General features: G+C 38.8%; 1 protein-coding gene and 1 pseudogene across 4 annotated transcripts in view; one reads left to right on the top strand and one right to left on the bottom strand.

Annotated features, from left to right (window-relative positions):
- Positions 1-25,912, top strand: part of RYR2 (ryanodine receptor 2) — a 719,519-nt gene that overhangs the window by 149,182 nt on the left and 544,425 nt on the right. The window lies entirely within an intron of this gene.
- On the bottom strand, positions 20,341-20,973 carry LOC307175400 (small ribosomal subunit protein eS27-like; annotated as a pseudogene). Its single transcript has one exon. The product of its transcript is annotated as a small ribosomal subunit protein eS27-like (transcript).

Below are 25,912 nucleotides of genomic sequence, written 5' to 3'. Positions count from 1 at the left end.
ACTGGGCATTAACTATGATGTTTGATATACTTTCTCAAATTAAGGAAGTAATTCATCTTGATTTTGCTAAGAGTTGTTGTTTTTTAATTGGTCTTGAATTTTATTACTCTTCTGCTTTTATTGCTCACCATAGTTTTCTGTCTCTAAATCTCTTTGTATATTCCTTAATTATATAACCACCTAACAGTACTGAGGCAAAGACTTTTTCAGATGAAAAGGACTTGACTATTTTTATCCCAGTGAGGAAGATGAGCAAACAAAATAAATCAAGCAAATTTCTGAAAGGTACATTTGTGTAAATGTGGAAATATGGGCGTATTATGGAGTTGATGAGGAGATGGGAGGTAATGTCATCTTGTGGAAATGGCAATAGTTAAGGTACTACATAGCTGAGTCTTGTGACTTTTATGCAGTAATGCTCCATCACTTGAGTTCGGGGGTAGAGTACAAGAATTCAAGTCGCTAGATTGATCTAAGGATGTGAGTATGCAAGGTGGTTGTAGCATAAGGGTTAGGGAAGTGTGGAGTTACTGGGGGAGTTGGTTTTAAGATGTAGTTGACTTGATCAGTCGTGTATGAGTGCGATTGCTGCTTACAGGAGGAAAAGAAGTCAGGAACAGGTCTGATACACCTGGACAAATTTTTGGTGACGAGGCAATGGGAAAGAGAAGGAAAAAGGTTGTGATCCAACACAGAAAGTAGAGTATACGATTTCAAAAGAGAATTGTCTTGGGGTAATGACAAAATCTAGGTTATGGCCATATATTTCAGAGTTTCTGATAGAGTGGTTTCCACAAAGTACTGTAGATGAGTCATTTCTCATCAAATTGCCTGAAAATGAAATGACCCAATTGTTCCCATCTGTAATGAATACGATTTTATTCTAACAGGACTATCTAGTTGATGTGTTGAGTCTACAAAAATGTTAATCTTTTTTCTGTCATTATACAGATGTATTACCATCTGAAGTGCTGCATTTTCATGAAATGTGGTGTGTTTAATCCTTGCATTTTAAGGGAATTAGATTTTTTTTTAATACCTTTTTTCTTCTTTGCGCAACGAGGCTTGCGGGATCTTAGTTCCCTGACCAGGAATTGAACCCATGCCCGCTGCAATGGAAGTGTGGAGTTCTATCCACTGGACCGCCAGGGAATTCCCGGGAATTAGATTTTTAATGATATTTATTAAATATGCTTGAATATAGCATTGACATTTTTTTGAGGGTGGGATCTTTTTCTTAGAATCCTTTGTTCTGTGCTAGTTTCTGTCTCTTTAGCATTTATAAATAAGGAGCAGATCTGTTTTCTTAAATAGGCTTCCCTCTGAGAAGTATTGAAAAATGTGGAAAGAGTAGGTTTTCAACTTGGAGGATTGTTTTGTTTGTTCCTGGTGTTTTGGAATGGACCAGTGTTCACAGTATATTTTGTAATCCACAATTTTTAGGACCTTGGAAAACTGGAAGAAGATTCAGAAAATCACTAGAAGAAATGAGTTTTGGAAATATATTTGCTTTTTTCTTTCTTTCTGGAGAAATGGTAGTCCATGTATGACCTAAGAAAGTTTTCAACAACTTGAAGGATTATAGTATAACTAAATTGGCCAAGTTTTCTGTATTTACACTAAGAATTTAATAAACTTAATTAAATTCCAGGTCCTTGCCATAAAAATTGTCAGATTAATCCAGTTAACTTCACGAGTGCAAACTTCATGTGTACTAGTTTGCAGGGTCCTGCCGAGTATATAAAATGAAAATCTGATGTGGTCTTTGTCTTCAAGGAAATTTTACTTGCGTGATAGAGGCAAGACATTCTTGGACTGAGAAATAACAATACAGAACAGCATAGGGTTGCAACAATTCTGTGGATTCTCTCAACTCTGTAGATCATGAAAAATAATTTCATGTCTGCAGATATCTCCGATGCATGGGGAAAATGCAATATAAAATAGTTTTCTAACAAAAATTCAATGATATATCAATATCTACATTTCTAATTGAATTTAAAATTATGCTAATTTGAATTTACTCCAGAAACTTTTGTTAATGAGCTGATTTTTGTTGACTGTAATAAATATTTCTATACCACTTGCTCTATATCTGTATTAAGTATTTTGCCACTGATAACTCCTTTAACTGGTCTTAGGAACCCTATGAAATAGGCCTGTTATTATCACCTCTCTTTTAAAGATAAGGAAAACAGAGAGGTTAATTAATTTGCCCAAAGTCAAACAGCTCATGAGTGGTAGAGCTAGGATTTGAATCCTGGCAGTCCAGCTCCACTCTGCCTCTTTATTTTTGGTTTATTCTGTTTTATTCATTATCACCTATTCTCAGTGTTCCTTTATGAATGAAGTAGAAATAGATTTTCATCAGAAAGTAAGTGGAAAATTTGCACATTTTTAGGGTATTACTTTTGCCTTTCCGGGGCATATTTTAAATATTTGTCAGTATGTTGATACTTTGGGTTTATAACTGCTCCCCTCCCCTGCTCCTCTCCAAAAGAAACCAGAAATAAACTATAGAAAACAGCAAGTCCATTTTGTTATATGTTAATATAGTTTTGAGTCCTTATTTCTCTGAATTTGGTTCAAAGGAACCTCAGTTTTCCCATCAACTGCTAAAGTTCTATGACGACCTCTTTTAATTTTTACTTCCTGAACTAATTGCAGTTTGGAATGTGGTGATTGGGCTGGGATATCAATCATTCAGGAATCTGGCTCTATCAGTGTGTCAATCATAAAAGAGTAATCAACGTAGGGTTTCCAACTCTGATTCTTTTTGTGCCTTTTGCCACGCCTTCCCATGTGGATTTTAATGATACAGGATAGCATTTATGGAAAGATGGTAATTTTAATGATAAGAAATATCAGAGTAGCATTTTCTTGAGTTGTTTTTAAAATAAGCCTCTTTTAGCCAAGAATTGCAAACGACTGGACCAAGACATGTTCTACCTCTGTCTGTCATTGCGTTTGTCGCCAGGAACCAAATGAAAGAAATCAGCCTGACTGGATGCCTGTTTACTTTTGTAGTCTATTAGTGTCTCTTTGAGGTCCTGACACTGCCCTTGCTATTATTCAAGGTCTTGTTTTACTGGCAGAACTTGGTCTGGACAGCTGTTTTTTCCCCTAATAGTTCTGGACAGATACGTTGATTTGTAGCTTCAGATGAGAGGCACACTTGTCAGTTTGGACAAAAATAGCTTTGTGATTCTTGCTGTGAAATCTCATTTGTGTTTTTCTGACTACTAGAGGGAAATTGCAAACAGACATCAGTAGGATGTCCTTTTCCTAAAAGCTGATGCACTAGAAATGAAATAATGATTAGTCCATAGGTTCAGTTTTTACAATAACTTAGGCAAGTCCCTTTCCACACACAGGTATTATCGGTATCCTCCTGGTCCCTCCCTCCCCATTATCCTCACTGAGGTTTACAGGAAGGTCCAACTTTCTTTCCACGTGAAATTCTCATTGGATGACAGGCTCTGGAGGCTCTGATGTCTAAATCCTCCCTTGGCTGCATGATGACTCTGGCATTGGACTGTGGGAAAGGTTTATGACAGGCCTGTTACGTGTTAACGTTAACGTTATCTGTCAGGTGATGGACAGGAAGATAGAGTATATTCAGAATTAGTGTGATAAACACCATTGGATCTATGTGAGTTACTTCATCATTATCTGTTGATTTGTTGCATGAGCTACCAGATGACTAAAAGATTAGGTTATCACAGTTTGGCTGGATTTTCTCAAAGAAGGACGCTCTGGATGAGCTTGGGTGCAAGATATATTGATAATCGAGAGGTCGGAGAGATAAGGTTGGGGCAGACAAAAAACCTTAGTGTAAGGCCTAGAAGGTACTGTTGGCAATTGTGAATTTATCTACGTAAGAAAAGGTTTTTGTCCTAACATCATCATCATCTTATATTTACTTATAAATTTTGAGCTAAATTTTCTGTCAAGGTAGACGTGTGTGATCTGATGGATCTATTTTTTTGTGTCTGATGATAGTGTGCTCTCGTATCTTTGTCACTCATTTCTATTTGCAAAACTTTCTGCCACCTGGTTTTGCTTACAAAGTCTTCAATATTGGGAACAGATTTGAGAATCTCTTTATATAATCTAAATTTTCCTCTAGTCCATTTCCTTTACAAAATATACACAGAGTTTCCTTTAAAAATCTGTGTTCTTTAAAAAATAACTTGTTGACTGAAAACTTGTTCTGAACAGTACTCATTCAGAAATATTGAGGACGGCTTTCTACACCTTTTGAATGTCATTCCTACTCTAAGGTTTTCTCTCTGCTCTGATGTCTTAGCTCCTGTGATGGGGAAATGTAGAGAAGGGAGAAGGCAGGTAGGATGGCGGGTAGGCAAGGAGGGCAATATTGTGAGTGCGAAACTCTTCCAAATGAAATAGTCACTATGGGAACAACTTTATAAAACAACATAATGAATATTTTCTTAAAAGATGAAGTTTTTCGCAATCTTATCACCCTAATCAACTACATTTTGCGTGTGTGTTTAATTATAGCCCATGTAGATATAAATAATAATACAGACACTTGCATATGTTGACTTTACAGTTAACATTGTGTCATGTTTCATTTGTCCCATAATTTAAATCCTAGATAACACTGTGTCAAGTAAGGTACCTTATTTTATGAAATTATGCCCCTGTTGTGAGTTATTTAGGTGATGTCCATTCTTCCTCTGTTACAAATAAGGCACATTAGTTTATTTAGAAAACCTTTGAGCACCCATCAAACCATTGTTGGATGCTTTCCTGGGTATTGTATTTTCATGCATGAAGTCAAACATTTGAAAGACCAGTGGTGACGAATTCTGCGGGAATAGCTTTTATGGGAAAAGTAGTTTTTATAAAGCATTTTATGTTATTTTACCCAACTGCATGACTGTCTTTTCAAAATTTTTCTAGGATGAGCTATAGAAAAAAAAAAAATCCATTTATCCAGTGGTAGGATCCCAGCACTCTAAATATTCCCATCCTTTTCGGCTTTGTACATAATTACAAACCTATTGTAGCATATTAAGTTTTTTCTTATTTTTCACCTTAGGAGCCTTGAAAATAGTTGAGGAGCATTAGGTTTTAGAAAGATACAAGGATTCAGGTTTGCTCTAAGTGAGACCCATGTGGCCTTCGCCAACTGTACCGCCCAGGATGAACTGATGTTAGGTTGACCAGTGAATGTCATGGGCAGAAGCCCACACGTTAGGGCACATAGGCACCAGTGCATGCAGCGCTAGTGCACAAAAATCATTGCGTCTTGGCAATGATTTTTGTCTTGCTGTATTGCAGTATGTATGAAGTAGCTAATGGTGTCAAAGTTTTCGCTGGTAACCATTGAGCCGGTGACAGAAACAGGTGCCATCGTTATGGAGTTTGCTGACTCCACTGTTTGCTTTTACAATAGTGACAATTTTGAAGGTCCAAGACTATGGTAACGTGAGGAGCTGTGTGATTTCCTTCTGTAGGGGTGTCTGTGTGTTTTGTTCAATTGAAGCACACTCTCTATTCTATTACATAAAATAAGATGTGTTGAGATGCATGCGTAATGTGATTTCTTTTGAAAAATGTTTGAATAATACAGTGGTTGGACTAGAAGTGCTGAGTAGTACTTGCTTTTTGAGATGCTGCACACACACACAGACACACACACAACATTTTGTTGGACGTGATTTTGGAAATATATATATATGTTTACATATATTAAAGCTTGTTCTAATCCTCTAATTTTGCTACTTATATATTTTTTCCTTTGGGAAATATGAGTCCAAGTGAATTAAAAATGCCAGAGGGGGGAGTGTGATACACCTGAAATGTCCTTGGATTTTAGAAAGATTGTACTTCTTTTTTTCTTAATTTATAATATTTTTTATTAGAAATATAATAGTAATATATAGAAAAAACTTGCAGGAAAATATAAAGAAATAAAGAAATGTAACAAAATAAAAATTACTTGTAATCCTGCTACCCAGAGCTAAGCTGCTGTTAATATATTTTATTTTTTTCTATATATTTATGTGTATATTCTTCTTTCCTTTCATGTTTAAAAATAAGTTTGGAATCATTCATATCATGCATGTCCTGTTTTTCTTTGCTTTTTATATCATTAGCATTTCTGTGCCAATAAACTTCGTAAAAATGATTTTATAATACCATGACTGCCCCATATTCCAGCTATCTAGTATGTTTTCCTTCTGAAATGTTGGGGATTCTCTATTGCATGTCACAGAGTCTTAGGTACGATTTTTCCCTGTGTGCCCATCCTTGAAATAAAAGAGCTCATCTTTTACCAATATTCTCTTTGTTCTCAAGTGCTCCTAAAACCACCCCTCAGATCTGAAGGTGCAATTGACATGTGTAGGCCTGGCTGGTGTCTGGTGTCCAGCATGAGTGGCTGTAGCGGAGGGTGTGGGAGTTGGTGGGTGTTGACCTTGTTTGAGTCAGCATTTTCCCCTGCTCCTCTGGTGAAGGTCTTCTCCCTGTTTTTTTTCCTGTCTCCACCATACTGTGTCCTAAGGCACATCAACTCTCTCAGTCTCAGTTCCCCCTGACAGTTGGCATTCCTGGGAGCGACGGTCTTGTGAGACTCTGTGCGGAGAGGTTCTGATGCCTGCCTGGGGCTGTCGGATGGAGGAAGCTTCTCCCACCATCTCCAAAAGCAGGCTCTGGGGTCAGCAGTCCAGCCTGAGTGAGGCAGGACTAGGACCACCTGGGCCAAAGTTTGGGATAATTCCTCAGAGACTGAAAACTACGTAATTGATTTTCTGGTGCTGTTATTGTTGCAGCCTTCATGTGTTGTCATGGATATTTCTGTTGGAAAATGGTGGGAGAGCAAATGGAGTTGATTGAGTTGGTTTTCATCACACAGAGAAATCTACATGCTACTGAGGGAGTGGGTCTCATGCAGTGCCATGTTCGAGTTCAGCCTTGGCCTTGGATACTACTGAGGTTATCGAATGGCATTCCTGGATGCATTTGTGCAGTTCTTCCCTGTGGAAATAGGGCATAGAAACTTTTAAACTTTATCTGGTCCAGAGATCGCTGAGTTCTAGGCTCACCGTGGCCCATTTCAAGTGCAGTGTGATCCCATAGCACGGACTCAGAGAGCTGGGGCCATGCTGGCCCTCCCTCGTATTTGACTGTATGTGTACAGCTAATTAGTTTACTCTGCAGTGATGCTAGAGAGGCTAGGAATTGGTTGTGCTCTTTGAGTCAGCCCGTTTAGCCTGATAATTTTGCATTTGTACCGTGAGTAACACTCTGACATTTTTTCAGAGTTAATTTTCAGATGAGGAAACCTTTAGCTTAGACTTGCTAGAGTTTTCATAGCTAGTAAGTGGTACAGCTGGGATGAAAATTTGGTTTCCCCTATACCAAGTCTAGGACTTTTTCTACCATTGTATCAGTTCTCAATGCAAACTCACGAATCATTTATTTTCCAGGAGGCAATTTTATTGCAGTGGATTTATTTTTTGGTTTATTTATCCATTTGACAGGTCTCTGAACCATGATTTCCCCACTTTTAAGAAATATCAACAGTGCCATGCTTGATTTGCCTGAATGCCCAAGTGCTTTCCGTGTGTACTGAATAATTGCGGTGTGTGTTTAAGGATTATTCTTAGTGACTCACCCCACTTAATTTCACTCCAACTAGCATGACTTATTACTCCTGAGGATGGTTGATAAGTAGGGTATCCATCTGAGGAAAGTGTCACCTTTTATGTGGGACATACTTAAGAGAAAATTGATGATGGAAACAAATGAAGTTAATTAGTTGAGGGAAATTAAATAGATAAATAAGATATTTGAAGTCAGATTTGCACAGAGCAACAAAGATACTTGGCAGTTTTATGACAGTGCCATCTTAAATCTGTTTGGTAGATGACTAAGCATTAAAAAAATTGCAGACATCTGTCCTGTTTTTGACTGTTTCTTGCAGTGTTTTTTTGTCTGGTTGTTTACAAAGGATGTTCTTTGGGGAAAAGTTCAGGAAATACTAAATACAATGCAGAAAAAAATTAGGTTCACTCTTAATCCTATAATCTGGAGACGAGTACCCCCATACTTCTTTTCTTATACTATAGATTTATAAAATTCTTTTTTAATACTATAGATTAATAAAAAAGCAAGCTTTCAACCTGGATGTAACAGGTTCGTCACCTTCCTAAGGGGAGTGGGTGGGAGGTGTTGGGAGATGGCCAGGCTACCAAGACTTGGGACTGGAAAGAGGAAACGAAAAGTGAGTCCTAAAATCTTTTAGTACTTTTGCTCTGGGCCAAACAGAGCTGCCTTTGGTGTTTTTAATGTCCCCTTAAGTTCCATTCTGCTGATAAATATGATCTGTCAATGAACTTAAAAAATTATTAATGAACATCTAAGAGGTCCCGATTTTTCAACATAATGAATAACACTACAGGGAAAATCCTTTTACATGCACCTTCGTGAACATAATAAATTCTTTTCTTAAGAAACATCCCTAGGAACAGCATTGCTGGATCAAAGACATGCATCTTTTTTTTTTTTTTTTTTTTTTTTTTTGCGGTACGTGGGCCTCTCACTGCTGTGGCCTCTCTCGTTGCGGAGCACAGGCTCCGGACACACAGGCCCAGTGGCCATGGCTCACAGGCCCAGCCGCTCTGTGGCATGTGGGATCTTCCCGGACCGGGGCATGAACCCGTGTCTCCTGCATCGGCAGGCAGACTCTCAACCACTGCGCCACCAGGGAAGCCCCAGACATGCATCTTTTAAAGTCTTTTGAAACAAGTGTACCAAGGAGTTTGACATTAGAAATTTTACAAGGAATTGCAGTTCTTGAGCGGTAGGAAAAAAATGGTCCAAGAAGCATGTTCCACACATCAGATGCAGTCAGCTCAGAGAAGGTAAGGGTATATATGGTTTAAGTTCATTCTGTTCTATAAACAAGACTGGCATCTTAGTTCTGGCACTCGTTATACTTTCACTGGGCCTGGGAATTGAGCCAGCAATACCAGGGTAAAGCAACCTTGAAAAGAATTTTTTTTTCTTCCCAGAATCATTTGAAAAACTTTCCAGGAGGAAAATCTGTAGCACTGGCAAGATTTGAGAGAAATACTTTCTCCTTGTAAAGCACAGTGCCTCTGGTTCATCAACCTTCAGTGTCTGAGATCTGATTGGTTTCCTAGGCACCTATAACTCAGTGCTTAAAAAAGAACATCACTCTTAAAGTATGACATACTGACTAACTACAAGTAAACTAACATCTCTAGTATGTTACCATCTTGCCAGCTCTTCCCACCGGCACTTTTTTTAACCTCATGTTAGGTCCTAGTGTCTGTAAGTCATTATTTAATACTATACTTATAAACACTTTACTGTTTTTCAGTTGCCCTCTCTGAGCATTTAACATTTTCAGTTTTCAAATATCCTCCAGTTTTTTTTTCATTTATTTTGTAAAAATTTAACTAGAAGTCAAGATGAGATGAATAGATAGCGTTTCCCACTGACATTCTTTTTCCTTTAGGATTTCCATACTGTTGCCTTTTAAAATCCTTTTCATGTGAAAATCAAAGGCTGATAGAGAAACTATACTAGATTTGAAATCTAGAAAATGAAATAGCCAGGGCTCATCTCACCTCCAAACCCACAGTCATTTTTGAGAATTCATAAGCCTGCAAGTCAGAAGCATATTTTGTATGGAAAACCAGTATATGTTTTAGAATATTGCAGAAGGCTGTATTTGTGAGTTCTAAGCCCCTTAAATATTGATAAATATTGATTAGCACTGGTATGACTCTAGGTAGTTGTCTCTGGTTTTCAGGGGCATATATTTATTATTTATCGGTCTTCTTTTCTAAAACAAATTAAGGTGCTGTAAATGAAGATTCCTGTTCACTGGCACTCCTGAAATCGTATGGAGTAGTTTTTATGTATTTATGTTGCCGTGTTTCCCTTCTGTATTGGCGGGTTCTGCATCTGCAGATTCAGCCAACTCAGGGTGGATCCGTGGTTGTTTGGATCTGCGGATGCAGCACCTGCGGATGCAGAACCTGCGGATACGGCGTGTGGGCTGTAAGGGACTTGAGCATCTGCAGAGTTTGGTACCTGGGAGGGGGAGGGTTCTGGAACCAATCTCTCTGTGATACCAAGGGCCGACTGTATTTTAAGTGGGCGTTTTTGATCTATAGTAATCACTGTAAACATACTCAAATACTTTTTATTATATTCATACACAAATGAAGAGGGTGTTTTCCCTCTAGGTTTTGAAGACTAGAAGATACGGGTTTCCTAGTTTTGGAACCCTGGGAAATTACTATATCCTCATCTTTAAAATGGGGGTTATACAGGATATAGATGAAAACTATTCAGCTCAGTTCTTGGGATACTGCAGGTGCATTCCATGATAATTAAAGAGCTTCTCTATTAATTCATAACAAATAGTTTGAGGGGTTAATACTGTTTACTTGCAGTCTCATGTTGCCAGAGTTTCATATTTTAATGGAGTAACATTTTATTTTATTTTTTAAAATTGAGGTATACTTTATGTCATGTTAGTTTCAAGTGTATAGCAAAGTACATTCAGTTACACATATATATTCTTTTTCACATTCTTTTCCATTATAGGTTATTATATTGAGTATAGTTCCCTGTGCTATGCAGTAGGTCCTTGTTGTTTACCGATTTTATATACAGTAGCATGTATATGTTAATCCCAACCGCCTAATTTATCCCCTCCCCCCTGTGCCCCCCCCACTGTCTCCTTTGGTAACCATAAGTTTGTTTTCTATGTCTGTGGGTCTATTTCTGTTTTGTAAATAAGTTCATTTGAATCATTTTTTAATATTCCACATATAAGTGATATCATATGATATTTGTCTTTGACTTACTTCACTTAGTATGATAATCTCTAACTGAGCTAAATAGTTTACATATACATCCTGTATAAGTCACATTTTAAAGATGTGGATATAGCAATTTCCCAGGGTTACAAAACTAGGAAACCCATATCTGCTGGTCTTCAAAACCTAGTCTGTTTTCCATGTTGCTGCAAATGGCATTACTTCATTCTTTTTTTATGGCTGAGTAATATTCCACTGTATATATATACCACATCTTCTTTATCCATTCATCTGTCAGTGGACATTTAGGTTACTTCCATATCTTGGCTATTGTAAATAGTGCTGCTATGAATATTGGGGTGCATGTATCTTTTTGAGTTAAAGTTTTGTCTGGGTATATGCCCAGGAATTGGATTGCAGGATCATATGGGAATTCTATTTTTAGTTTTTTAAGGAATCTCCAAATATGTTCCATTATATTCTAGTAATTATATTATTCAGATTGTGTTAGGTCACAACATTTAAGGAATTAAAAATATGGAACTGTCAAAGTGTTATCTCATGCCATAATAAGCCAATATTTTAGTTTAGAAACTATAAATTAAAAATATTTAAGGAAAGAACATGTTACATCATTCTCAGTGTAAGTCCTATAACAACATATGGGATGAAAAATATTAGTCCAGTAAGATCATGTATATATGAGGACCTCTTGCTTTCAACTTAAATTCACTTGTGATTTTTGAAGACTTTTCTGGTTCATAGATGAAATTCAGGTTCCGTATAACGTCTGAATCACTATGAATTTAGTCTTTTCCACCTATATTCCTGTTTCAATAGGTATTGATACATAATAATGCAACACTTAGCCTTGAATATTGGGCTTTAAAGCAAAAATTTCTTTGCTTTTTTCAAAAAGTCAATAAAATGATAAAATATGTTGGGGACCTACGATACAACCTAGAAAAATGACGATTCTAAGCCTTATGTTGGGGTTAAATTGATTGTAGGTTTTAAAAGCTGTAATATATCCAATACATTATTTAAATATTGCAATTTGAAGCATTTACTGTAGGGCCTGGTGTAGCCCATGCTCATTGAATGGTAGCACAATGCCTTGTGCACAGTGGGTATTTAATTAATGTTTGTCCAAGTGGAAGACTGTGCCCCACACCTCTCCTGCCCCTCCAGGGTTCCTGAAATTCTAACTACTAAACAGTGTAGTATTTAGTCTCTAATAGGAAGTACGGTTCTTACACAGTGGGTGCAGGGCTGGTGGGATAAAGCCTTTTGGACCTCTGCCCAAGGAGGCTGCCCACCCTGGGGGAGGCTTCCCCAATGGGCACCGTGACTGGCGGGTCACTGAGCATCCTGGGTGGAGAAGTGACCTTCAAAAGGGAAGTGATGTTGCCTCCTCTTCAGTCACAGCTCTGACATGTCTTATTTACTTGATTTTCCTTTCAAAGAAATCTTTTGTGATCTTTTGCTCTCATTCTCTGCTCTGTGTGTTGCTAGTTCCTGGTGACATAATCTTGATAATAAAACCTTTTTGATGCAAACTATAATATATAGGATGGATAAACAACAAGGTCCTACTGTATAGCACAGGAAACTATGTTCAATATCCTGTGACAAACTATAATGGGAAAGAATATAAAAAAGAATGTGGGCTTCCCTGGTGGTACAGTGGTTGAGAGTCCGCCTGCCGATGCAGGGGACACGGGTTCGTGCCCTGGTCCGGGAGGATCCCACATGCCGTGGAGCGGCTGGGCCCGTGACCCATGGCCGCTGAGCCTGTGCGTCTGGAACCTGTGCTTCGCGGCGGGAGAGGCCACAACAGTGAGAGGCCCGCGTACCGCAAAAAAAAAAAAAAAAAAAGAATGTATATTTATGTATAACTGAATCACTTTGCTCTGAAGCAGAAATTAACGTAACATTGTAAATCACCTATACTTCAGTAAAAACAAAAACCCAAAAAAGGCCTTTTCCTTCTTGGCGACTCAGGCTTCAGGTGACTTGTTGAGCTACTTGTCTTCTTGATGTTAGAGTCTAAAAGATATATTTTTTAAGACAGTGGATGGAAAGTGAGATGTACCTAAAGTGACCATGGGAGTATTTGGGAAGGTTTAGTTTGGGATACCAACTAGTTGTTACCAAGGGCTTCAGGCAGTGGTTAAAAGAAGAGGCTTTGGTGACAGTTGGCCTGGCTTTGAGTGCTGGCTGCACACTACGTACTAACCCTGGGCTTCTTACTTCTCTGTGCCTCTGTCTTCTCCTCTGTCAAATGGGGATAATAATAGCACCTAGTTGACAGGATTGCAAAGTACTTAAGCAATGTCTAGTGCATAGTAAAAACTAGCTCAGGAAATGTTAGTTGTGGTGATGCAACTTCCAAGGTCCAGGCACGGGAGGATGGAATTGGGAACTGTGATTATATGGGAACAGTGACTGCTGACTCCTGTTCCCCTGTGCCCACCAGGGGGACCTCTCTTTTCTCCGAGGCACCTTGAGTACCCACTGAGAGAGAGCAGGGATCTGTACCTCGAGTTTGTGGTCTGCCTACAGAGGCTTTGCTCTGTTGGTTGGGCTCAGAGAGCTTATTACTGTGGCATTCAGAATGTGAAATAATAGTTAATGGGGACAAGGGAATTTATGGCAGAATTTAAAATCACTTAGTGACTAATAACAGTGCTGTATGAAATCTGTATCTTGATATGCAGGGTGGCTGTGCTATTAACATTTCTGAGCTATTTAGAAGCTGGTTGGATGCTTTCTGTTACACATTCATTTTTCATTTTGCTCTTCCATTGAGGAAAGATCAGTAGGATTTAATAATTGCCTGTCATCTCTGGAAAGATAAGTAAGATAATAGATTATTAAGGGTTATTTTTCATTTTGATGGTGGATAAACATTAAGAGGAATCCTTGCTGAATGAAAACTGTGATTTATTGATTATGATTACAGGATTAATATGAAACCACTCAAATGTTTCTCTGCTCATAGATTCTTTTCCAGTGCTACTGTAGATACGATTCAGAAGGACTATTAGCTATGAGTATTTATTAAGTATTGAATACCTGCTGTCTCACAGGAGCTTCTCCCAGTAGGTGATTTGTAATTGAGCAAATGCAGGCTAGGGGAGGTTGAACAACTACCCAAGATGTTACAGGTTTCACCTCCTAAGCACATTGTCTTTCTCCCGTACTTTGCAAATCAAGGCTTTTGATACAACTGATTGCTTCTTAAGAAAAAATTATTTTTCAGCTTTAGTAAAATCCAGCCTTCTTCAGGAGGCAGTTCACTATGGTGAATTTGGCATTTGAGTCCTAGGGTCAAAGGCTGGGTTATGGGGAAGAAATTACGTAATGTATATGAAGTATCTAGAAGGGACCTGTCACACAGTCAGGGCTTTCTCTTCACGTGGCCTCTGGCTTTGGGTGGGGTGCCCACCGTCCAGTGAAATACAGCAATCAAGAGAACAAGCCAGGGGACTTCCCCGGCAGTCCAGTGGTTAAGATTTTGCCTTCCAGTGCAGGGGACATGGGTTCGATCCCTGGTTGGGTAAGTAGGGTCATGTGTGCCATGGGGTGTGGCCAAAAAAAAAAAAAAAAAAAGAACAAGCCAGGGCATCAGATACATCTGAGTCTGAATAGGGCACTGTCTCACTTTGGCAGGAGACCACTTGGGGTGCTTTTGGCTGCAAATAAGAGACTCTTATTTTCAAATGCCTTATACCAAAGGGAATTGCTCAGTGAAGTCTAGAGGTCGAGCCCATTGAGAGGTGGCTGATGGAGGCGATCCATCTCTCTTCTCTGTTACACTTGATGTTTGTCTGTTAATTCACAGCAAGTTGGCCACGGGACTACCGGGCATCACATCTGGACGTGACAATGACTAGAGGAAGAAAAAAGGCCATTTCTTATTATGGTCCTTGCCTACTAGAGAGGAATGTTTTCCCAGAATCCTTTTCCCCAAGAGACTTCTCTCAGGTCTCATTAACCAGAGAATGGTCAAATGCCCATTCCTGAAATAATTACTAATAAAGTGAGAATAACCTCTGCAGCTCAGAGTGGGGTGGCCCCTTGAGGCACGCGAATACCTGCACAAAACTGAGATCCTGTAGAGAGTCAGAGGAGAGAAGGGATGTTAACTCTTCTCTCTCAGCCTTTATTTCCTCACGTATAAATGGGGGAGCACAACATTTACCTCACATGACTGTCAAATGAGACAGGCACCAAAGGCCAGCATCAGAACAAGGGCTCACCGTGAATTTGAAGGAGCATGAGACCAGGGCCACGAGTTCCGGCTTCTACTCGTGCTTAGTTACTTAAAGCTGTGCAATTTTAAACAATCTCGGAATCTCCTTTTTCCACTTGCTCAACAGCTCTCTTTTGAGACCTGCCATGTGGCAGGCGTTGTTCTGAGCAGCAGATACAGGACATACCTTCCCCATATGTATGTCTGTGCTAATAACTATGATTATAATGTTGCATAGCATGTATGATTGGTTAGGTACTCACCGTTGAACACCTGTTGTGTCCCACACAATAGCTTCTTTGAGCAGGTATTTTGTAGTTGAGGAAATACATATAGGAATGTCAGGAGAATAATATCAAGAAGTAGTGGTTGGGGAAACCACCTCCGAGAACAAAACTATCCTCAGCGTTTGGAAGGAGTCCAGCAAGGCAAAGTCTGCTTGTCTCTTTCATTCACTAACATTGGAGATATGCCTCCTGGCCTTGGAAGTTGCCAGCTAAAGTATCTTACACGTTTATATTCTTTAAATCCATTACTTTTCTGGAAGAATGTTCATTTATTATTATTTTGATTAGTAAGAGACTTGAATGAAAGTATTGATTTGATGAAACACCAAAACAGGAGCTCACGTCTGCTTATTTAGGACATTAAATTTAGTTGATGAAATGTGCAAGAGGAAGTGTGACTTTTCTGAATAAAACCGTCAGTAGTAGAAATAATTTGATTAACTTTGTTTTGGTCACAACCATGACCTTTTTGTGGGTTTTTTTTGGTATATAGCTGTTTTTATTTAGAACTTATTTAATTTCTCTCATTATTATAATTTTTAGCATATAGATCTTATATTTATTTTTTAAAATTTCCATAATGATTTCATATGATTGATATTTTTTAAGGCATTTTATTTTAAATATAGGAGTGTGTACATGTCAATACTTTACAGGTCTTACAATGATAGGGAAAGATGTGATTTATTTTATCTTTTTTTAAATTTGTAATTTAATTTTTATTTTTGAGGTAATTTTAGATTCATATGTAATGTCAAGAAATAATAGAGCTCTTCTGTACTGGAAAGATGTGATTCAAAAAGAGAAGGGCATGGAAATCCTGGGAAATTTCAGGCCATCTCAGACATTTTGCTGATAACACCTATAGTGACTTAGACACGTATGCTATCAATTGTTTTAAAAGAAAAATCTTTTAGTGTTTCAGTACTTACATATTCTCAAGTAGAATTAGTAGCTGGTTTCTTACCTATTTCTTGATTTAAATGCGTGTAGAGCAACTGTGTGATTTAACAAGGAAGGAGATGCTTTTATGTCTTTTTCAAGTGGCTCATTGAAGTGACCTTTTCCGGGTGGTGGTCAACGTCAGCACAGACGTGGGTAATCTTTTCCATGTCAGCAGGTCAGTGCCAGCCCTTTCAGCCTGGACCCCGGGGGAATGATGTGTTCCATTTTGTAAATGACATCACAATCTTTCAACTGAACAATTAGTCACCCTGCTCGTGTTTTGTCTTATTATGTTTTGTTTTTGGTTAAGACAAATATTTGAAATGTAAGCAACAGCTTGTTCCAGGGCAGACGGTGTGAGAGGTTTGGGAGTGACCGTTGGCAGGGACTATGGAAAGGAGAGGCTAGTGGCTACAGGAGGACCGTGTGCCTGTTTTATCCTGGGACTGTCGCATTAGTGTAACATTTTGTATCACCTTTTGGAATGTATCAAAATGGAATTTTAGGGCCAGTGGATATGTTGGTTCAAAAATAAGCCAGAGAGAATCTCTGAATGTTACAGCTCTTCAAAGATACTCAAACCTCTTAATTTTGTTCACCCGGAGTCCTGTCTTTTGCTGCGTCTGTCGTCTTTTTCCTCACATTTTTGGTAGTACTCTGGAAAGAAATGCCTTTCTTCTTCCTTGAGGTTTTCAGTCTGCATTTAAGGTCTTGATGGTACCTGTGAGGTAGATAGAGATGCACTCTGCTTTTAGCCTTGGGGAGATTTTTCCTAATAGTCCAGTAGTAATAGCATTTTCCAACCTCAACCTTATGTTTCTTCCTCAAATTATTGTTTTCAGGATAAATATGAGGCAGGCTTGTCCTGCGTTACTTGGGGTCAGCATTTTACTTAAGATCTTCTTCCTTTTTAACATATACAAGTCAGTTTAAAATGATGCAAGTTTGGTGAGAACTAAGAAATCTATAGCCTGTAGTTGAATAATAGAAAAAAATGTTAAGACCATGAAAAGATCTATAGCATCCAGCGTTTTGCTTAATTCCCTGTTTATAGCACCTGTTTCTCTAGGTTAGAAGATGAGAATTCTAGAACCTGTGGCACCTGCCTTGTCCCACCAAGACAGAGTGGACTTACTTTTCTAGCAGTAACTTAAGGTACTCTGTGCTTTTCTAAAAACGAGGCATCTCTGTGCTGCCGGTCTGCAAGCTTCCATCTGAGCTGTGGTCCTGCATGCTTGCTGTCAGAGCAAGTTGACCCCTTAAGAAAAGACGCGTCCTCAAGAGTAGTGCTGGTGATTCATCTGAGCCTGTTAACAGGACTCTGTATGTCTCTGTGATAGGCAAAGAGGCATGTGTGTTCCTGAACAATGCTAAGTTAAGGCATAAAGTCGATTTTGGTTCCTTTAATAAGAGGAAAGGTCTCTGATAACCTAACTTTATTTCCAGAGTTGGCATTTTAGCTGTAGGCATATTTGGTCAGTTAATATGTACTCTGGTGAGTCAAATAACAGAACTTTCTTTTCTCCTCCTGTTTTTTTAAGGTATGTAATACAGGGAGAGAAGTAACTCGTCCTGGGTCATAGAAACCCTGAGCAAAGGACGCATAACTTTTCTTCTGTCATCCAGAAAAATATTTGTCCACACCACAGGTTTGCCCTGATCAGTCTATCATCAGGCAGATTCACGCACATCACATATTTGGGGAGCAGCCGAAGAGCAATTATTGACATGAAAAACAAGAGCCGAAACAAAAGAAAACAAAAACAGAAACAAAGAATTTTTGTGTGTGTGCCAAATGGTGTACCCTTATATTTCCTCTTGTGTTGTAAGACAAAACTGTCTTTTCAGGTGACATCACCCATAGTGGACCAATTTGATTCATTTTCCTACAACTTTTCCATTACAGGTCATTTTTCTTGGAGTCCTACTATAGACATGAACTTATAAAATGTAATCTAACCTATCATGGACGAGTATTTCTTTTCAAGTCTTGTGATGCAAAATGGTAATAGTAATAACGGTAATAAAAAGAAATAAGAAAAATGGTAATATTAGTAATAGCTAACATTTACTTAGCTTATTATATCTAGGCATTGTTCTCTGTTTACATATATTAATAATTGTAAGTTACTATTAATATCCCCATTTGACAGGTGAGGAAACAGAGGCCCAGAGAAATTAAGAAATTTGCCCGCAGTTTTATAGTTGGCAGAGAGGGGTTCAGATATTGCATTCCAGCTGTAGATATTTCGCCATTAACCACTATGCTGTGTTTCCAGAGGTCCTGATTATTTTAGAACATTTGTTTGTTCCCTGTTGCATCATCAGTGAGAGTTTTGCTTTTGTTTGCATCTTCTCAGGTGGTCTTGGTGTTTTGTTCTTCGAGTAGACCCAGTCAACAGCATCTCGTTTCTTGCCTAGGTTCTGAAGAATGTGGGAAATATCAATACAAGAGTAAAGCAGATGAAAGATTAGAACATCACGTTTATTACTGATGGGGGAACCTATCCTTGTGTGCAGCATGTTCCCAAGAGGAAGAAAGGGCAGAGCTGAGCCAGGCGTGCCTACTTTTCCCCAAGTTTCCCAGTCAGCTGGTTCAGGTTGGCTCCTGGGGGTGGCGAGAGTGATGGGGCAGAGGGAGGCCTGGAGTGGGTGGTCAGGGAGAATCCTTCCCAACAGAAGCCAGGAATGGTGAGAAAGGGCTGTTCTTTAATGTTAGAGATGTGAGTTGATCAAGTCTGAAATCTAGCGAAAAGTTAACATTACTGTTAGAATTAGGAAATGGGACAGGTGGCTATGATGTTTGGGAATAGTTTTGTGGTTTGGTGGGAAAATTGCGTGTTGGTATAAATATAGTTGGAATCCTGAGTTTGTATTAAATTGCTGCATGTCTCACCTCTCACCGATTTCTAGGATTTAAAAGCGTATCCCTCTGGACCTAGGTCCTGTTGTTTCCTTTCTGTGTCTTTGAAGTGTTTTGTCTTTTCCCCTATGTTTTCAATGGTGTTGCTTACGTATTTTGTTTATTACTGACAGTGTGACCTATTATTGTGCTTTAGAAGGCATTGTTGTCTTAGGGAATGTTATATGATATGCGTAGTTATTCTGTTTATTTAGAAAAACACCTCAGATCTCAAAGCAATTTAGAGACCTCAGAATACAGCCTCTGTATAGGCGTTTTTGACAGAGAACTTAGTAGATTTAGAGAGAACTTGTTCCCTATTGTAATCACCATTTAAGAGTGTTTGAAACAGGGTTGCTACTTTTGGGGGATAGACCAGAAGTGATTATTGGTGAAATGCATTGTGCTTAAAAGTGACAAGACAGTGTAGGAGGCCAGGTTTTAATTTCTAGAGGTGTCATCTAGGATAGAGTGGGGAGGGCATTTGTGTCGCATAGTGGTTTAATAACAATTACGTGCAAACGGTAAGGACTTGTACGGTCTAAAGCTTCCGTAAAATGTTATCTAAAACGTGTTGCCAAATTCTCTTCCTTTTTCATGGTTTTGGAATGCTATTTGGTGTATAGCTTGAATGAGAAGCCTTTGGTGACAAGAAGGCAACAGAAGAAAAATAGTGATAGCTAACGTCTATTTGCACTCAACAGTGTGCCCAGAACTGTGCCAGCCACTCTAATTCTTGCTTCTTTCAGTTCTGTGAAGTATTCTGCAGGTATGGAATCACAGGCTTTCAAGGGGGAAGTTCCTCCCCCAGGGTCACGCAGCTCATTGGTGATAAAAAGCTGTAAACCCAGCTCTGCTGACATGTTATAACATGTGTCCCTGAAAGGGAGAGTGATGGGTGGTGCTTTATCTACCTGATTTTAATTTGGTTGAGAAAAGAAAGCTGGAAAATCCTTAAATATCCATATGTTAACTGAAAAATAATCTAATACTAGAAATGTAGTACTTTATGGACTTTTATGCATGTTGGAGGTGGATGGTTTTTTTTTTTTTTTTTTTTTAACCCAAAGTGTGTTTATTGGGACGGTTTCCCATTCATCTTGATTCAGGCTGCCTTTAGTGCTGCTTCCATCTGAAGGAGCATCCTCCGCAAGCCTTGCTTTTCCTCCTGTAGGCTGGCAGAGGACAGTAGAGCAGCCAACACCCAAAACTACTGTTTGTGCATGGCTGAAGACGGTGGTGATCACAGAGCATCCTGGGCATTTCACATCCATGCGATAGGAATTGGGGCTCTGCACCAGGCGCTTCTTGTGTTTCCTCTTCTCTTCTGGAGAGGCATGAAGGAGATCCTTTGCGAGAGGCATGTTCTCCTGGGGAGGTCATCACTGCCAGAAAGGGACGTGGATGGTTTGATGTTAGTGCTTTTGTTCCTTTTGAATTTCACTGTGTTTGCTGTAGTAAGATTTGTCTGTTAATACTTCCTGAATGACGGACTTTGGTTGAAGGCCTGTGTTCAAGGGCTCAATGGGCAGAGGCATCCTAGATCTCTGTCAGGGAGTTGAAGTAGCTCCTATCCTGGTGGTCCAGCCGACTGGGTGGAAAGAGGCTGGGTCGGGGCACGGAGGCCTCATTTAATGTTAGTGCAGAATTCTTAGGATTCATATGCTGAGCGGTTCTTATTCTGTCTTGATCCACAAAACACAGTGAAATAAAAACCAGAGGGCTTTGGATTGAAGCTTTTTTTCCCCTCTCTCTATATATTGGTTTGGCCAAAAAGTTCGTTTGGGTTTTTCCATAAGATGTTACAAAAAACCCAAACGGACTTCATGGCCAAACCAATCTTTTTCCTGAAGTATTGTTGATTTACAGTGTTGTGTTCATCTTAGATCTACAGCACAGGGATTCAGTTATATATTCTTTTTCAGATTCTTTCCTTTTTTAGGTTCTTATAAAATATTGAGTAGAGTTCCCTGTGCTATATGTAGGTCCTTGTTGGTTATCTATTTTATATATAGTAGTGTGTATCTGTTAATCCCAAACCCCTAATTTATTCCTTCCCCTCCCCGCTTTCCCCTTTGGTAACCCTAAATTCGTTTTCTATGTCTGTGGGTCTATTTCTGTCTTGCAAATAAGTTCATTTGTATCTTTTTTAAAAAGATTCCACATGTGAGTGATACCATATGATATTTGTCTTTCTCCGTCTGGCTTTGTTCACTTAGTATGATAATCTCTAGGTCCACCCATGTTGCTGCAGATTGTATTATTTCATTCTTTTTTATGGCTGAAGCCTATCACATAAACTGAAGTGCCTCAGTGAACCTCCATGGGCTTCAAATATAATCACCGTCCCTGCATCCCACACACTGGGCCAGCGATGAACTTGCTGGGTGTCACAGAGCATTTTCCCCAGCACCATCCTGTCTGCTCATGTATAAGAATTGTAGCCTGGCAAAATCCCCTTCCTTTTTTTTTTAGAGCTCTGCCCTCTGCCTGTACAATGCAGTCTAGATGCTTTCTTTAGTGTCATAATATATGTTGTTAATTTTAAAGGTGAATAAAATGTTGAAATATTACATTGCTCTGAGAAAAATAACTGAAACTAATCATGAAAAGAGACCATCTTTTATTTATGCTGGTTGACAAACTGAACTGGAAAATGTCAAACTTAAATTGTGGCTAGCATAAACAGAGAGAGGGAAAATGTAACCTTAGTGATGGGTTCAAAACCTTTTAAAATAAATATTTCCAATAGTATCCCTAATACAACCTGATTTATTTAACAGGGAGTGTTGAATTTAATCTCTCCTCTACATATCACAATTATAGTAGTTTTAGACTTGTTATCCAATCATGTAATGGCAAGTAGCTTTAGAAAAAATACAGTAAACACCAAGGGGGGAAAGCGGGGGTTGGGAGGGGTGGTGGTGGGATGAATTGGGAGATTGGGATTAACATATATACATTAATATGTATAAAATAGCTAACTAATAAGAACCTGCTGTATAAAAATAAACTAAAAATCAAATTAAAAAAAGAAAAATACAGTAAAAGCAACACCCAGCAATCACTTGAATAAGTAAGCCTCTTAAAATTATACCTTTTTTTTTCCAAATGGAGATACTTTCAAGGACTTGTCTTTGAAAGTAGAGACATACTCAGTTTTTTAAAAAAACAAGCTTATCTCTTTACCAAATGTAGATTTAGTCCTACCCATGACAGTTGGCTTAATAGAAGTCAGTTGCATGCTGGGATGTTTTTATTTTTTAAATGATACCCTAAAACTCTGACTGCTTATAATTTGGAGCATACTTGCTTTTCATTGTATACCAGTTAAATCTGTGGTAATTTTAAGATGAACGTGATTTTAGTGTGATGATTGGGGATTATGAGATTTGTTTATGTAGCTGATTGAATTGTTTTCCCAATAAGCCGCTTTATACAAAAAAAATCAAAGAGCTGTATATTTCGCTCATTTTAAAAATCTGCTTTTCCCTGTTTATGTTTTAAGCCAGTTAAATGCCTTTCTGAACAAGAGTGGGTAAAGCAAGTGAATAAGTGCTTTTCAAAACTTCCTGAATACATTTAATTCGTATTGATGAGATGTATGTGAATCCACGATGGAGAGCCCATCATTAGCTTTAGGGGGCAGACGTGGTTAATTAATTAATATCATACCTTTTTGTTTTACCCACATAAATTCCCCCTGAGGCCAGAAGTTTGTTAATCTCTACAGAATGCAGTATATGGTGATAAATACAGAAAGTGCATTTTCATGTTTCCCAATGAAGGGGGATTTATGTGGCATTAGAGTGGCCCTGAATGTCCTGTATGAGGCTTGTGTCCATAGCATCGTAGGCATTGCCTAAGTAAGTAGTTATGTGTTGTCAAGCCTTTCTCGCTCCCCACGCCCTCCTACCAGTCTTGTTTCACTTGGCTTTTTCAAAGGAGACACCGTGAATACCTATTTCCTTTGCCATGAGTCAGGGTGGTGGTGGACCAATCTCTTAGCATCTCTGGGACTCCTGTGGGCTAATGCTATGAGGTGATAGGAAGCCTGTTAACTCCAGGAGGTGCGAAACAAGGGGAGGTCTTTTCACTGCTGACCCAGTGTTCTGTAGCTTGTTTCTAACTAATTAATTTTAGGTAGCAACTTCTGTATTCCATATGATGTCTTAGTCCGTTTGGGCTGCCATAATGAAATAGCACACATTGGGTAGCTTATAAGCACAGAAATTTATTTCTCACAGTTTTGGAGGCTGGAAGTCTGAGATCAGGGTGCCAGCATAGTTGGGTGAGGGCCCTCTTCTGGGTCACAGCTTCTCATTGTGTCCTCATATGGCAGGAGGGGCTGGCTCTGAGTTCCATGGGATCTTTTTTGATAAGGGTGCTAATTCCATTCATGAGGGCTCCACCCTCATGACCTAATCACCTCCCAAAGCCCCCACCTCCTAACACCATCGCATTGGGCATTAGGGTTCTGACATGTGAATTTGAGGGGGGACACAGACATTCAGACCATAGCATATGAAAAATTGTGAACAGAGGAGAGAAAATTTTGAATGCTAGAAATTATGCTTGAATGTGTTTCAACACTGAAGGCATTTCTGTTTACTGCATCATCCGTAGGGTGTTTGGTATAAGCCGTGCATCACTGCTATTTTTATTAGCTTTCACAGTACGATAGGATATTGAAGGAGAAAGCAGGAAATCTACAGGAGAAGAGTGTGAAGAGTGAAGAAACACCATCTTGCAGTAGGGCAGGTGTACGTGTTAAGAAGAAATAGCCTGAGATAATTCCTATATTTCCATGAATACTGTAAATTACTGTTTGATGAGTGTCTGTGCTCCAATTCATTTTAATACCCAAAATGTATTTAACTATATTGTAAGAACACATTGGTAGATGGGAACTTAGACTTTTTTAGAGGTTCATAGATGGCTTTAATCCTTCTTGAAATTCCCCCTTGTGCGAGCATAACTCCATTGGTTGAACATAACTTATTGTTATTCTGGGGAGAGAAGTTTATGACATAAATGATCATTTTAGGTATGTAAGTAGCTTTTACTTTTTCTCGTGATCTTATTCAGTAATTTTGTATTAGTTATTGATGGGTTCTTATTAGGTGACTTTCTATACCCTCCTTCCATTGGGTGAATTTCTGATGAATGTTTACTGGATTTTTATTCATATTACATGGCTAGAACTTAGCATGTGTGTCGTGCATGAGTCAAGTGTGATGGCTTTTAGTCTCGCCATTCTTAGCTTGGTAGTCTTATACTTCTTTTTTAAAAAATTTCTATAGTAAAGATATATGTATATATTTTTATTGAGGTATATAGTTAATTTACATTGTGTTAGTTTCAAGTGCACAGCAAAGTGATTCAGTTATACATATATTCTTTTTCAGATTCTTTTCCATTATAGGTTATTACAAGATACTGAGTATAGTTCTCAGTGTTATACAGTACGCCCTTGTTGTTTGCCTGTTTTATATACAATAGTGTGTATCTGTTAATCCCAAACTCCTCATTTATCCCCCACCCCACCCCATCTGCTTTAGTAACCATAAGTTTTTTGTGTCTGTGAATCTATTTCTGTTTTGTAAATAAGTTCATTTGTATCATTTTAAAGATTCCATAAATAACTGATATTATATGATATTTGTCTTTTTTGTCTGACTTCCCTTAGTATGATAATCTCTAGGTCTCTCCATGTTGCTGCAAATGGCATTACGTCATTCTTTTTTGTGGCAGAGTAGTATTCCATTCTCTCTCTTTATACCACATCTTCTTATTTATATATATATTTTTGGAGTGTCCCTTGGAATGATATGCCCTTTTAGATATAACTTGTATAGAAATTCTGCAAATCCAAACTCTAATTTAAATGTGACTCAACCATTAACAGTGCCAACTGTAGATACGTAGGTCGATAAGCACATGAACTGCCAATCAAACAAAGCTGGGGGCTTCCCTGGTGGTGCAGTGGATGAGAATCTGCCTGCTAATGTAGGGGACACGGGTTCAAGCCCTGGTCTGGGAAGATCCTACATGCCGCAGAGCAACTAGGCCCATGAGCCACAACTACTGAGCCTGCGCGTCTGGAGCCTGTGCTCTGCAACAAGAGAGGCCACGACAGTGAGAGGCCCGCGCGCCACGATGAAGAGTGGCCCCCGCTTGCCACAACTAGAGAAAGCCCTCGCACAGAAACGAAGACCCAACACAGCCAAAAACATAAATAAATAAATAAATTAAAAGAAGGCTCAACATTAAAAAAAAAAAAAAAAGTTGGATTTTCAGCTCTGTCAGAGGTAACAGTATTACCCTAAATGTTCAGTAGTCCTTTGCTTTAACCCCCTACCTGGAAACCTGGATCGTACATCCTGCTTGACAGTTCTGTGTGATGTTTTGCCACTTAGATAATTACCAGCAAAGTACCAAAAAATGAGAAACATTTTGAAGTTCTAGGTAAGCTGTCTGAAATTTGTAGGAATAATAGCTTTCTGCTCCTACCCTCAAGATCCCCAGAGGCTTCCAGCTTCTAGGAGGAAGGCGCTCTCATATTGAGCCCGCTGAATTTTGCAGTTCCTTCTTTTAACAAGAAATCTACCTCCCACCATTGATGGAAGCTGATTTTATAATCTCCTACATCTTTGCTTTCTTCAAGACAGTAAATAACCGAAGCCCT

The sequence above is a fragment of the Stenella coeruleoalba genome, assembly GCF_951394435.1.
Source record: "Stenella coeruleoalba genome assembly, chromosome: 16".
Classification (NCBI taxonomy): Eukaryota; Metazoa; Chordata; class Mammalia; order Artiodactyla; family Delphinidae; genus Stenella; species Stenella coeruleoalba.
This window is presented reverse-complemented; position numbering and strand designations above follow the sequence as displayed.